General features: G+C 39.6%; 1 long non-coding RNA gene across 1 annotated transcript; it reads left to right on the top strand.

The window, feature by feature from the left end:
* Positions 1-10,908: 10,908 nt before the first annotated feature.
* On the top strand, positions 10,909-11,582 carry LOC131251943 (uncharacterized). The gene is made up of 2 exons (XR_009174057.1): positions 10,909-11,110; positions 11,227-11,582. It is a non-coding gene; the product is annotated as an uncharacterized LOC131251943 (long non-coding RNA).
* Positions 11,583-13,821: the final 2,239 nt, after the last annotated feature.

Genomic DNA, 13,821 nt, shown 5'->3' with positions numbered 1-13,821 from the left:
CTGCGAGTAATGAAGGCAGCATCAGGAACAACCTCTCTCGTGAAAGCAAAGGTTTTCAAACGTGTCTCTTCTACCATTAAATCAGATAGAGCTGCCTCAAGAGATGGAAGTTGAGGCCGGTTCATCAGAGAGGCTTGGGTTGGTTCAAACTTCGGATAGAGTTTATACAGAAATTGCATCAATTTACTTGTTTTGCGAAATATCTTTACTGTTTCTACTGCCGCAGCGGGAATAACTAGATCCATAAGTTAAATCTCATGCCAAAGGGAGATAATTTTAGAATAGAAATCTTCTATACTCAGAGCTCCTTGTTCTAATTTTGACATGAGTGACAAACTTGTGGCATCTTCAACCTTCCTCATCTAAATGCTTATTGCCTTGTCAACTTCCTCATCAATTCTAATACAGTGAATCCTCTTTCCCATCACTCAAATTGGATAAAGTGCTTCTCTTTAGTCCTTACATTTTACTCTTCTATAAATTAAAAAAACTCTCATCACATTTTCATTGCATTCCACAGATTGGATGAGCAAAAGGGGAAATAATTAATGGTCCGCATTTAATAGATGAATGTAAATTAATCCGGGGTCACCAAGATCATTTAATAGTCATAGGAAACAAGTGTGACACCTTAAGTACTGTTATGAAGCAAATTTCGTCGTGTGCTTGTTTGGTTTGTAACGTCCTGGATTTTTGCTATTTTGGATTTCCAAAAAAAAAAATTCATTGGAAATTCTCATTATGATTAACTTATGTTGTCACTTACCGACCATTAACACTCGATGTTAGCCTATATGCGAGTGGTACCAATAAAGAATCTCACCAATTTAATTAATCAACCGTAGGAAGTCAACGAATCTAACCAATCACTTAAACACCGAGTTTAGCCACACGACTGATTCACATAGGGCCCAAATATAGCCGACCTATCACTAACTAATCAAGACTACTATAGCTAGATTAAAGATCCACCCAAAGATGAGACAATTAAGGGTCGAATCGTAATTAACAAACTAAATCAATCCAATTACTCCTGTAGTCTAAAAACCAACCGTTTAGGGTTATTAAGACTAAATCGCTGTTTTCACTAATTATAAATAAGCCACACTTGAACATAGTTAATATAAACCCTAATAATTGCGTACAAGAAATCTTGATACCTAATTCATTTCAGAAATGCCCCGATTTTCTGAACAAGCTTTACACCGCTCGTTAGTGGGCCACTAGTTCCGAAACTATACAATAATGTCCATCTCATTGGGCTTGACGTTCATTGCCGGTAGAGAATTAAGATAGTACCCAAATCTGTGCAACTTGGTCCAGATGCTGAATGCTTGAAATGCGCAAATACCCTAGGTTGAAGCCTGAAACTTAAGTGAAATAGACTTTTCACTCTTTCATGAAGTTGTGAATTTCTAACCGTTAGATTGCAATCAAAGTCGAGGTATGTGTTAATAATATTTTCTTACTCATATCCGTATAGTCGCGGCCCCGATCGACCATCGGTGACTGTTAAACAGACTTCTAATCATATCCGTCGATCGACGCATCTAAATGGCTGGCCAATCATATCCATACGTAGATCATCATTAGGGCTAAATATCTTACGGTGTATATCGGCATGTACACCCCATAAATGGGCCCCAGAGGTTAGAAAAACTCTTTCATAGGGCTAGTAAAATCCAGCCTTTGAGGCCATTTACACCAAATCTGGCACTATATAAGGGCTTCATTTGGGCACCCCCTCTCCCCATACGAATTTGTATTTTTCAAAGGAGAGAAAGAGAGAAAGAGGAGGAGAAAGAGGAAGAGAAGAAGAGTGAGAGTAGGAGTGGGGAGGCTTTAGTGCCTCCCTTCATCGGTTTCTTCCAATCGAAGCCCTAATATCGCTTATTTTCCTCTGCCGAATCCACCCCATTCGCTATTGGGAGGTAAGAAACAAACCTACTTCCTAACCTGGGTTTTTTTTATAATAAATTGCATAGATCTCACATATTTCTTGGTATTTGTATAGGAATTTATGATTTTTCTCAAATCCCTAACCCTATGAGCGCCGTGAGTCGAGCGGATTGTCATAAGGTGCGGACCATTATCTCTAGGTTATCATTTATCGACCCTTAAGGGTCTCAGTTAATGATTAGATGCTTGGAGATGAATTTGTACATGCTAATATGTAAATGTTTTGATTTGTCTATAATATATGTTATTTGTTGGATATGAATGCTCACGTGTTTGATGAAATCCTTGAATGGTGGAATGTAATAATTTTTCGATGCTCATGTGCTTGATTTAATACTTAAGTGATTGTATTACTTTATGCATGTTTACACATTTGATTTAATGCTTTAGTGAACGTAGTATCCTATGTATGCATACATGTTCGATGAAATGATTATGTGGTTGTGTCGTTGAATCTATGTTGACAGCATGACGAATTACTAAGTTCGTAATGATGCTTAGGTTGCTTAAAATGTTGACCCATTCGGTAAATCTCTCTCAAACTAAGGGGTGGCTTGAGTTAGGGCGGTTACCCTAAGCTTATTTGATCGACTTGGGTTGAACACGGACGACCGACAGTATTTGGACTACACGGGCTGCTTGCACCCAATGCCGGTTGTGTCATAATTCTCTAAAGTTAATCAAATTTATCTGACTGATCATGTATGTTCACAATATATGACATGACTAAATGGAATCTAGGATACCCTATTTTCAATGGATGTGTTCATTCATAATCGTTAGTGCGATACGATCTCACTAAGACTCATGAGTTGGGCATGGTGGTATGGGACACCATGTCTGAGCTGTTGGCGTATGCTAGGGTGACGAGCCTCCCTATAGTGACCAGTGAGCACTGATGGAGGTGATAAATCATTGTTTAAACGGCCCTCGTCAAATTATCCGGTCAATAGTTTCGTGCCAGAGTAGCGTTCGAATGACCCGGGCATGAATGGAATTGGGTGACGAACCCTTCCCTTTATATGTTTTTTATGTTTTATGTGACAAGCCCGCACCTCGAAATTGAGTGATCATACTCGATTTGGGTGACGATCCATACTGGGTTGATCCTCATACATTTAGGTATCATATTGTATCTTTGAAATTGTTGATTTGTGAGTAAACATGTGATACCTAAATTTGGATCAAGGGACACTAGTAAAGAGTCACTATATGCGACAACGAGCCACGTGATTCGGATAAGGACTCGTGATATAACGCCGGTATCCTAGCTTCGCCAATATGCTAGGTGAATTAAACTTAATAATTACTCGGCTAACATGATCATGCACCGCATTGCATTAGTTAGAATATGGCGAAACAGGCGTTAAAGTCACACGTTTGAGGGAGTGTTGTCATTTGCGAACCAGGTGGTCGGAGTCACGTGTGAGGGAGTGTTGTTTGGAAAGAGCATGCATCATGTCATATATTCATATACACATTTAACAAGAATATTTAGGAATTGTTTGATTTCTTGTTTATCATTAACTGCGTTGATTGTGTCGATAGCATGTGTAACTTAGAACTAATGGAACCACAAAGGTAGCTACTCACTCCCACCTGGGACGGTGTTTTAAAACACCAACCAGGCGTATCATTGATGCAGGTACTAGTGAGACCTCATACAGGTAGGCTCATATCGGGTTGTGCCAACCTGTTATATTTTGGAGAATTGAGTATAAACTGAAGGCTTTACACTTTAGCTATCTTGGGTATGTATATTGTGGATTGTGGTTTGTATAATCCCATTTTGGGCAATCATCACTATTGGAACTGTATTTTTAACTCTTAGCCCTATATATCTGAATCTATTGTTATCTCTACCTCGCTTTGGATCCGCTAATTCGAATTGCGTTATTCTGAATATCTGTGTGTGAAATAAATTTGAATTTGAATGAGGACATACGTGCATTCTCAATAGGTTAACACCCGGGAACTCGGGATCAGAATCGTTGCACTCGGGTGCCAATTTTCGGGGCGTTACATGGTTATTACTTAATAATTTGTTTCCAAGAAATATATTTTGTAAATAATTTTTATGTATTAAGACGGTAGTTCTCTGAAATTGAAAACTGTGTTTGGGCATTGGGAAAGGAATTCATTCCATTTGAACTTGCAAAAAATTCAAAACATTGACCACTGGGAAGGAATGTACAAAACAACCATTATGAATGATAAGATTCACGAAAATGACTCTAATAAAAGAAGGGAGATGTGTTCCACTACAGTAGAGAGGAATTAAAGAGTGCAAGGTTTTATACAGGTGGACAGATGTTTTGAAATCTAGATCATTTATCTGATCGCCTCTGCCTTTCATCTTTGGCCTACTTTCTATTAAATGTGTAATTTTGCTCACTTTTCATTATTATTATTTTTTGGGAAATTGACCGTACTCACCTCGAAGTTTGGGCAAATTACCTAGAACGCTACAACACTCCATATATTCCTAGAAGGGCCTTCTGACAGCTTTTGGAGTTTGTTTCGGATGAAAATGCCCCTGACCTTGGTTTAAGACTTGTACGGTTTTCCAGGGAAGAAGTTACGTCGTATTTAATGCCAAGAAAGTGATGTGTACAGAATCCTTTTTTGTGTGTGAGCAAGGACCAAGCTCGTGTGGCCCACATTGATGTATGTGTATAATCCATGCCGCTCATCCTTTTTACCGTGTCATTTTAGGGCTAGGGCCCCGATATCAGCCTGATCCAGAGCTTGTGTGGGTCACATAATAGAAAATAATGGTGACAATGGAACCCACTATTGAAACCTTTCAGGCTCACTGTGATGTTTATTAGAAGTGGACACTGCCCAAGTTAAGACTTTTTCAGGCCCAAGTGGAGCAGGCCGACAAGGTGGACGGAATGGATCACCCCATTGTGGGCCTTAAGCTATGGTACCAATGGTTTGGTATAAAAGGACGTGAACATGTTCAAAACCACGATCCATACAACATGACAACCATGACCCATATAACATGGCAACTACGACCCATACAAACCACGACCCAAATTGGCCCACATTGATGTATGTGTACAATCCATTCCGTCCATCCTTTTTGTTGTGTCATTTTAGGGCTAGGGCCCAAATATCAGCCTGATCCAATGCTTTTATGGCCCATAAAATAGAAAATAATGGCGACTATTGAAAGTTTTCAGGCTCACTGTGATGTTTGTTAGAAGTGAACATTGTCCAAGTTAGAACTTTTTGGGCTCACGCCGAGCTGGCCAATAAGGTGGATGGATCGGATCACCCCTTTGTGGGCCTTAAGCTATGATACCAATGGTTTAGTAGAAAAGGAATTGAACATGTTGAAAACCACGATCCATACAACATGACAACCACAACCCATATAACAGTTGTATGGATCCAAATGGGCCGCAGTTGTATGGATCGTAGTTGTCATGTTATATGGGTCTTAGTTATCCTGTTATATTAGCCTCAGTTGTATGGATCGCAATTGTCCTGTTATATGCATCATAGTTATCTTGTTATATGGGTCGCGGTCGCAGTTGTCATGTTATATGGGTCTTAGTTTTCCTGTTATATGGGTCTCAGTTTTATGGATCGTAGTTGTCCTGTTATATGGGTCGCAGTTATCTTGTTATATGGGTCGCAGTCACAGTTGTCGTGTTATATGGGTCTTAGTTTTCTTGTTATATGGGTCTCAGTTGTATGGATTGCAGTTGTCCTATTATATGGGTCGCAATTAACCTGTTATATAGGTCGCAGTCGCAGTTGTCCTGTTATATGGGTCTTAGTTGTCCTGTTATATGGGTCTCAGTTGTATGGATTGCAGTTGTCCTGTTATATGGGTCTTAGTTGTATGGATCGCAGTTGTCCTGTTATATGGGTCGTAGTTATCCTGTTATATGGGGGTCACAGTCGCAGTTGTCATGTTATTTGGGTCTTAGTTGTCCTGTTATATGGGTCTCAGTTGTATGGATCACAGTTGTCCTATTATATAGGTTGCAGTTATCCTGTGATATGGGTTGCGGTCGCAATTGTCATGTTATTTGGGTCTTAGTTGTCCTGTTATATAGGTCTCAGTTGCATGGATTGCAGTTGCCCTGTTATTTAGGTCTTAGTTGTCCTATTATATGGGTCTCAGTTATATGGAACGCAGTTGTCCTGTTATATGGGTTGTAGTATCCTGTTATATGGGTCGCGGTCGCAGTTGTCCTGTTATTTGGCCCCTAGCCCTAAAATGACATGGCAAGAATGATGGGCGGCATGGATTATACACATACATCATGAATGTAGGGCCAAGTCAGGACTTTTTGGGCCCACGGCAAGCTGGCCAATAAGGTGGATGGATCAGATCACCCCATTGTGGGCCATATATAACATGATAACTACGACCCATGACAACCACGACCCATATAACAGGACAACTGAAACCCGAATAACAGGACAACTGCGACCGCAACCCATATAACAAGATAACCGCGACCTATATAACAAGACAACTGCGATCCATACAACTGAGACGCATATAACAAGACAACTGCGACCCGAATAATAGAACAACTGCGATCGCGACCCATATAACAGGATAACTGCGACCCATATAACAGGACGACTGCGATCCATACAACTGAGACCCATATAACATGACAACTAAGACCCAAATAATAGGACAACTACGACCGCGACCCATATAACAGGATAACTGCAACCATATAATAGGACAACTACGATCCATGCAACTGAGACCTATATAACAGGACAACTAAGACCCAAACAACATTACAACTGCGGCCGCGACCCATATAATCGGATAACTGTGACCCATATAACAAGACAACTGCGATCCATGCAACTGAGACCCATATAACAGGACAACTAAAACCCAAATAATAGGACAACTGCGACCGCGACCCATATAACAGGATAACTACGACCCATATAATAGAACAACTGCGATCCATACAATTGAGACCCATATAACAGGATAACTAATACCCATATAACAGGACAAATGCGACTGCAACCTATATAACAGAACAACTGCAACCCATATAAAAGGACAACTGCAATCCATGCAACTGAGACCCATATAACATGAAAACTAAGACCCATATAACTGGACAAATGTGACCACGACTCATATAATAAGATAACTGTGACCCATATAACAGGACAACTGCGATCCATACAACTGAGACCCATATAATAGGAAAACTAAGACCCATATAATTGGACAACTGCGACCGCGACCCATATAATAGGATAACTACGATCCATATAATAGGACAACTGCGATCCATACAACTGCAGCCCATTTGGGTCGTAGTTGCCATGTTATACGGGTCATGGTTGTTATGTTGTATAGATTGTGGTTTTCAACGTGTTCAATTCATTTTCTACCAAATCATTGGTACCATAGCTTAAGGCTCATAAAGGAGTGATCCAATCCATCCACCTTATTGGTCAGCTCAGCGTGGGCCCAAAAAGTCCTAACTTGGGCAATATCCACTTCTAACAAACATCACAGTGAGCCTGAAAACTTTCAATAGTCACCATTATTTTTTATTTTGTTGGCCATGAAAGCACTGGATTGGGTTGATATTTGAGCCATAACCCTAAAATGACATGACAAAAAGGATGGGCGGAATATATTATACACATACATCAGTGTGGGCCCTTTGGAGTCGTGATTTGCATAGGTCGTAGTTGCCATTTTATAAGGGTCATGGTTGTCATGTTGTATGGATCGTGATGTTAAACGTGTTTACATCCTTTTCTACCAAACCATTGGTACCATAGCTTAAGGCCCACAATGGGGTAATCCATTCCGTCCACCTTATCGGCCTACTTCGCTTGGGCTTAAAAAAGTTCTAACTTGGGCAGTGTCCACTTCTAACAAACATCACAGTGAGCCTGAAAAGTTTCAACAGTGGGTTCTATTGTCACCATTATATTCTATTATGTGACCCACACAAGTTCTAGATCAGGCTGATATTTGAGCCCTAGCCCTAAAATGACATGGCAAAAAGGATGGGCAGCATGAATTATACAAATACATCAATGTGGACCCCACGAGCTTGGTCCTTGCCCGCACACAAAAAAGGGTTCCGTACACATCGCTTTTTTGGCATTAAATACGACGTAACTTCGTCACCAATTTCCCTTATTTTTTTTAAAACACACGCACACACACCCCCACACACTCATGCACGCCGTAGTGGGATTTCACCACCTATGGATACTCGAACCCTTGACGGAGTGTTGAAACTCCTAGGAGTCTACCAACCGAGCAAGAGTAAGGATCCCACTCACTTTTCATATGTCTATTTGTATAGGCTAAAGATCTCAGAGTCATGATTTTCTTATCTGAGAGAACTTTTATCTACCCCACAGTCCTTGGTGGGTGCATCAAGTAATGGTCTGGATTCCTAAGCCATTGCACCCTACAATTGGAAGGGGAATTATGGCGCAAATGACCTATCGAGTAAAAGAGTTCAACTGTCGTTCCTGCTCCAATTGTGGAACCATGGGTTAAACGAAAAATATCCTCTGTGCCTTTCACACCGGAAGCGGATTGCGTAGCGTACTGAGTAACAGTAAGTAAACCATGTGGGGCCTACTGTCATTCATACATTACATCCGTTCCGTCCATCCATTTTAGCAGATAATTGTAGAGGTTCATCCCAAAAATGGATGATATCAAAAACTCAAACGGAATACACCACATGAAACAGTGTGAATTGAACATTTACCGTTGAAATGTTCTTGGGGGCCGTGGAAGTTTTAAAACAAGCTTGTATTTGTTTTTTCCCTTCATCCATGTCTGTATGATCTTATTAACTGGTTGGATGACAAATAAACACCACTGTGGGCCTTAGGAATGTTTCAACGGTGGAAATCAACACTTCCACTTTTTCCTGTGGTATGATCCACTTGAGCTTTTGATTTATTTAAATTTTGGTCTCAACCCCTAAAATGATCTGAAAAAATGGATGAACGGCGTGGATAAACTACATTCATTCACGATGGGCCCAACAAAGTTTACTCAGTACGATAAGAGCCTACGGAGTAACTCATCAGTATGCAATCCGATTCCTTTCACACCCGAGTTGCAGCCTTACAAGCAGTAAATAGGATCGTAGATTTGCATGTGAGGCAGGGACCAAGATCATGTTACCTGAATCTACATTTATGTTAATGAGATTTCATGGGAGAAATGCGTTTAATATATTTTTCTCTCAAAACCATTAAAAAAAAAAAGAATTCTAATCCCAAGATCTTTTGAATACGATTACGTATAATTCTTTAAATAAAGAGCAATTTGAGAATGTCATATCATATTTGAAATCTAACCATGTATGTTGATCCAATGTTGATGATGGTCCTTTTGACCTATTGTAAAAGAGCTGGAAAAGTGGTGAGTCTGTAAAACTGATTTAGTTTTGCACTCTCGAAAAATGGTGGTGACTCTATAAATGTACACATGGTGCAGTTTTAATGCAATCCAGACCGTCCAAATAGCTAAAATTACTGTAGATGGAGTATGGTGGAAAATTTTCACTAAGAATATGATATTAATTTTCCCTTCGAATTTGGACCGCTCATTAGTTTCTCTTAACCATCCATTTCACAGAAATTGATTGGATGGATGGTTGGGATTGCTTTATGAATGTGATGTTGTAAACATAATCCGTTCACATTGGAACCACAATTTGGATGGTCTAGATAACTGTACAAAGGACGATCCACAACCATGTTACTGGTGCAAAACTATCAAAGCGGCTTGCCCCACCATCTCACTCGTGCACGTCACCCAACCATCCGGAAGCCGATTGTATACTGAGTAAACTCTGTGGGATCCACCGTGGTTTACATATTTTATCTACTCTGTCCATCCATTTTAAAAGATAATTTGATGGCTTGAGCCCAAAAATGAAATATATTCAAATCTCAAGTGGACCTCACCACGGAAAACAGTGTGAAATGAAATTCTACCGTTGAAAATTTCTTGAGGCCCACAGAAGTTTTGGATCAAGCTCGTATATGTTTTTTTCCCTTCATCCATGTCTGTGTGATCTTATGAACAGGTTGGATGACAAATAAACATCACTTTTGGCCCTTGAAATGTTTCAACGGTGGAAGTCATACTCCCGCTGTTTCGTTTGGTGTGGTCCACTTGAGATTTTTGTATATTCTTATTTTGGGATCAACTATTAAAATGTTCTGTAAAAACGGATGGACTGCGTGGATAACCCACATACATTCATAGTATGCCCAAATGAGTTTACTCAGTACGATGAAAGCGTACTAAGTAACTAGCATGCAATCCTATTTCCAAGCATGCAAAACCGGACGCGGATTTCCAGCCAAAGCCTTTCACATGAAGTTCATGAGGATGCTGGGTGGGCCCCACTGAAATGTAAGTGAGAAATCCATTCCTTTCATCCGCTTTCCGAGTGCATTTTAGGATGCTAGAAAAAAAATGAGGTGTATACAAAACTCAAGTGGGTCACACGAGAGGGAATATTTGGAAAGAAATTCGAACCTTTGAAACCTTCCTGGTCTCCACCTTGATGTTTATATGTTATCCAAACCGTTAATAAGGTCATTCCCAATGGGATGAAGGGAAAAACTAAAAATATAGCCTGATACACAACTATTACAGCCATAAGAATGATTCAACGGTGCTCACTGAATTCCAACTCTTTCCTCTCGTGTGGATCACTTGATTGTTGGATATATTTAATATTTGATCGTACATTTTAAAATGATCTCTAAAAATGGATGGACGGGGTGGATGTCTCACAAACATCCCTTTGGGCCCCACACAGCATCCTTTCGCTGGAAGCTAACGGCTTTCACCGTCCAGCCAAACCCTAGACTCTTTCTTTATAAGTACCGCGTACCCTCAGAACCCTCCCTCACGCAGCCGACGAGAATTCTCCATCTGCTTTCTCCAAGAGGTAAAATCCCTTATCTCAGCCCTTGATTTCTCCATTCCGCAACCTATCCTCTCAATCTTACATCAAATCCATCCGTCCGTTTATCTATTTTCTACGGATCTATCTCTTCCCGCAAAATGTCTGTTAGCGAACAAGCCTGCACCTACGCCTGCTTACTTCTACATGAGGATGGCATTTCCATCACGGTATCCTTCAAAACTCTATTTCAATCTAGTCCACTGTATTCGTACGATCTCAAAACCGAATTTTTGTAGTTTTTTTCTATTTTTTTTTTTTTTTTCTTGAATGGTTTCAATAACAGGCCGATAAGATCTCCGCCGTTATGAGCGCGGCTGGTATCGAGTTCGAGTCCTACTGGCCAGGCCTCTTTGCTAAGCTCGTGCAGAAGAGAAGTGTTGAGGATGTCATCTCCAACGTTGGATCTGGTTCCCATTAAAATTTAACTAGCACTTTCAGCAACATACAGTAGTCATAAGGACTGCCTTCTCCAACAATGGGGAGATTGGGGCATAAAGAAATAAAAGAAATCTGATTTTTTATTATTTAGATTTTTGTTCATTTTTCAAAATTTTAGTAAATTTTATTTAACATTAGACATGGAATGATATATATATTTTTTTAATTATTAAATGTCAGACAGAGTGCTGGTACTGAGAATTCGTATTTCAATAGTTGAAGTAGGTTTCCAAAAGTGATTGCAAGTGGGGGTCAATGGGCCTGCATGGCCTAGTCAAGTTGAGCCCAATCCAGTTCATTTATTAAATGGGCCAAGAACTATGGTCTGAACCTGACCTGCCCACTCAAACTTCACCTAACCCATGCCCGACCAAACCCATTTAATAATAATTGGAGCAGGTTCGGCCAACCCTACCCGACCTTGGGACAACCACACTTGGATTTAAGAGTCTAATCTAATTATTGGGTATATAAAAACATGCATTATCTGTATCTACTTATTGACTGTTAATTTGATTTGGCTTTGTGTCGGGTCGGACCAAGTCATCAGGCCCTGCCCATTAACAACTATATGGCTATATGTACAAACATGCTTATGTGCATGTTACGCCTCCCGTGGCAGCTTTTATGACTCTTCTTTTATTAAAAAAATCCAAAAAATTCATATTTCTCTTGTAATGGATTGTTAGGAGGCTATTACGACCCTTTACGAGGACAGTAACAGTGGCTGCGGGTTATTTTTTCCATAATACCCGTTATAGCCGTCAGCTTGTAACACGTAATAGTTGCCACCTTTATCTTTACGGAATGCCATTTATAGCCGCATATTGGCCTTTGCAACACACCATGAGATTTAGGAGATTTAGAAGACCAATGGAATGTTTGGGTAAATATAAGTTTTTGAAAGTTGTCTCTAAACATCATTCTATCTAAAATATGCAATTACTTAAGAATTAGTTTCATTTTATTGTGTTAAAATTATTTTTAGAGTTAACTTATTAAAAAATAAGGGCCTATTTGATAGGTGCCTAAAAACGAGTTCATCTCACATTAGCTAACACAAAAATTAAGGTCCATTTGGCATCTTTTATATAATCATGTTTGGTAAAATAACTTTTTAAGAATTCAAAAGACTCTTATTTGAAATAAGTATCTAGAAAATCATTCAAATAAGCATGTTTCTAGGGGTAGTTGATCGTATGGAACCCACCTTTGATGTGGACTGTCCATTGTGTGGGGATCTGGCATACTACCAGAATTTTAATCAAGGTTACGGTTGGTGAAGAATACCATGGATTGGTGCAACCAACCATAACCTTGATTAAAATTCTGCAAAATGCGCAGGTGACCGGTTACGAAAATGCTCCCCTTAAAAGAATATAGTTAGCTCGGAACCAGTGTTTTAGTTTCGTATCCTAAACCAATTTGGTGTAAACTAATGGATAGAATGGATGTCACACAGACTTCTTGGTAAATTCGGAAGCCGATTGTGGGGTCACACATGTCACCAAGTTCTGTGAGTCCCACAATGATGTATGTGCTATATCCACACCGTCCATCCATCCAAAGCTCGAGTACACGGAAAACAGTGGGGATTGAACGCCTACTAATGAAAACTTTGCACAGCTGAATACAGTAGTTGTACTTCTTCTCTCTACTACAAAATAATGATTTTGATTGTCCCTTTAAATGGAGACTTTTGGTGCATAATCCATTTGTGGGGCCCATCCAATCAACAGTCTGGATCACCCCATTTGGAGGTGGCATTTGTGCCCAATTCATCATTAGCAAAACCCAAAAAAAAAAAAAAAAAGCAAAAGAAGAGAGAATCTCATTCATCCACGACTGTTCCGTGCCAACATCCATCAAAATCCTCCAAAACCCCCCACAACCCAACAGGAACACTGCAATTTCAAATCCCCATCCATCAGTGGTTTCACTATTTCCTGTGAAGAAAATATCAAGAGCTAAAGAAAGATAGGGAAAGAACAGATCTGAGAGAACCCACGAATCAGATCTCGAAAAATTGAAACTAAGTTTGGAGAAAACCTCACGGAACCTAAAATCCCTAATAATCACATGCCAAAAAATTCAAGGATTTGGGGAAGATGAGGAGAGAGACGTTTGAGCAAAATCCTGGGATTGGGAGAAAACTTGGCAAAGTTGTAGTATTAACATAGTTATAGAGATATTTTGGTCGAAAGTGACAAAATATTTTCATGCAAATCACTTATTGCAATCCTTATTAAGTCAAGTGAAGGTTGGAGAGCTGGAAAAACACAACCCATATTTTCAGAGAAAATCCAAATTAAGCACTTAATTATTTGGATTTGCCAAATCATCTGAATCACAGTGAAAATCCCAATTTTCAGTGGTAAGTTCTGAAAATAAGTCTTTTAAAAAAATGAATAAATAAATAAATAAATATAAAATAAAATAA

The sequence above is a fragment of the Magnolia sinica genome, chromosome 7 (genome assembly GCF_029962835.1).
Source record: "Magnolia sinica isolate HGM2019 chromosome 7, MsV1, whole genome shotgun sequence".
Lineage (NCBI taxonomy): Eukaryota > Viridiplantae > Streptophyta > Magnoliopsida > Magnoliales > Magnoliaceae > Magnolia > Magnolia sinica.
Note: the sequence above shows the minus strand (reverse complement) of the source record. Positions and strands in the feature narration are given on the sequence as shown.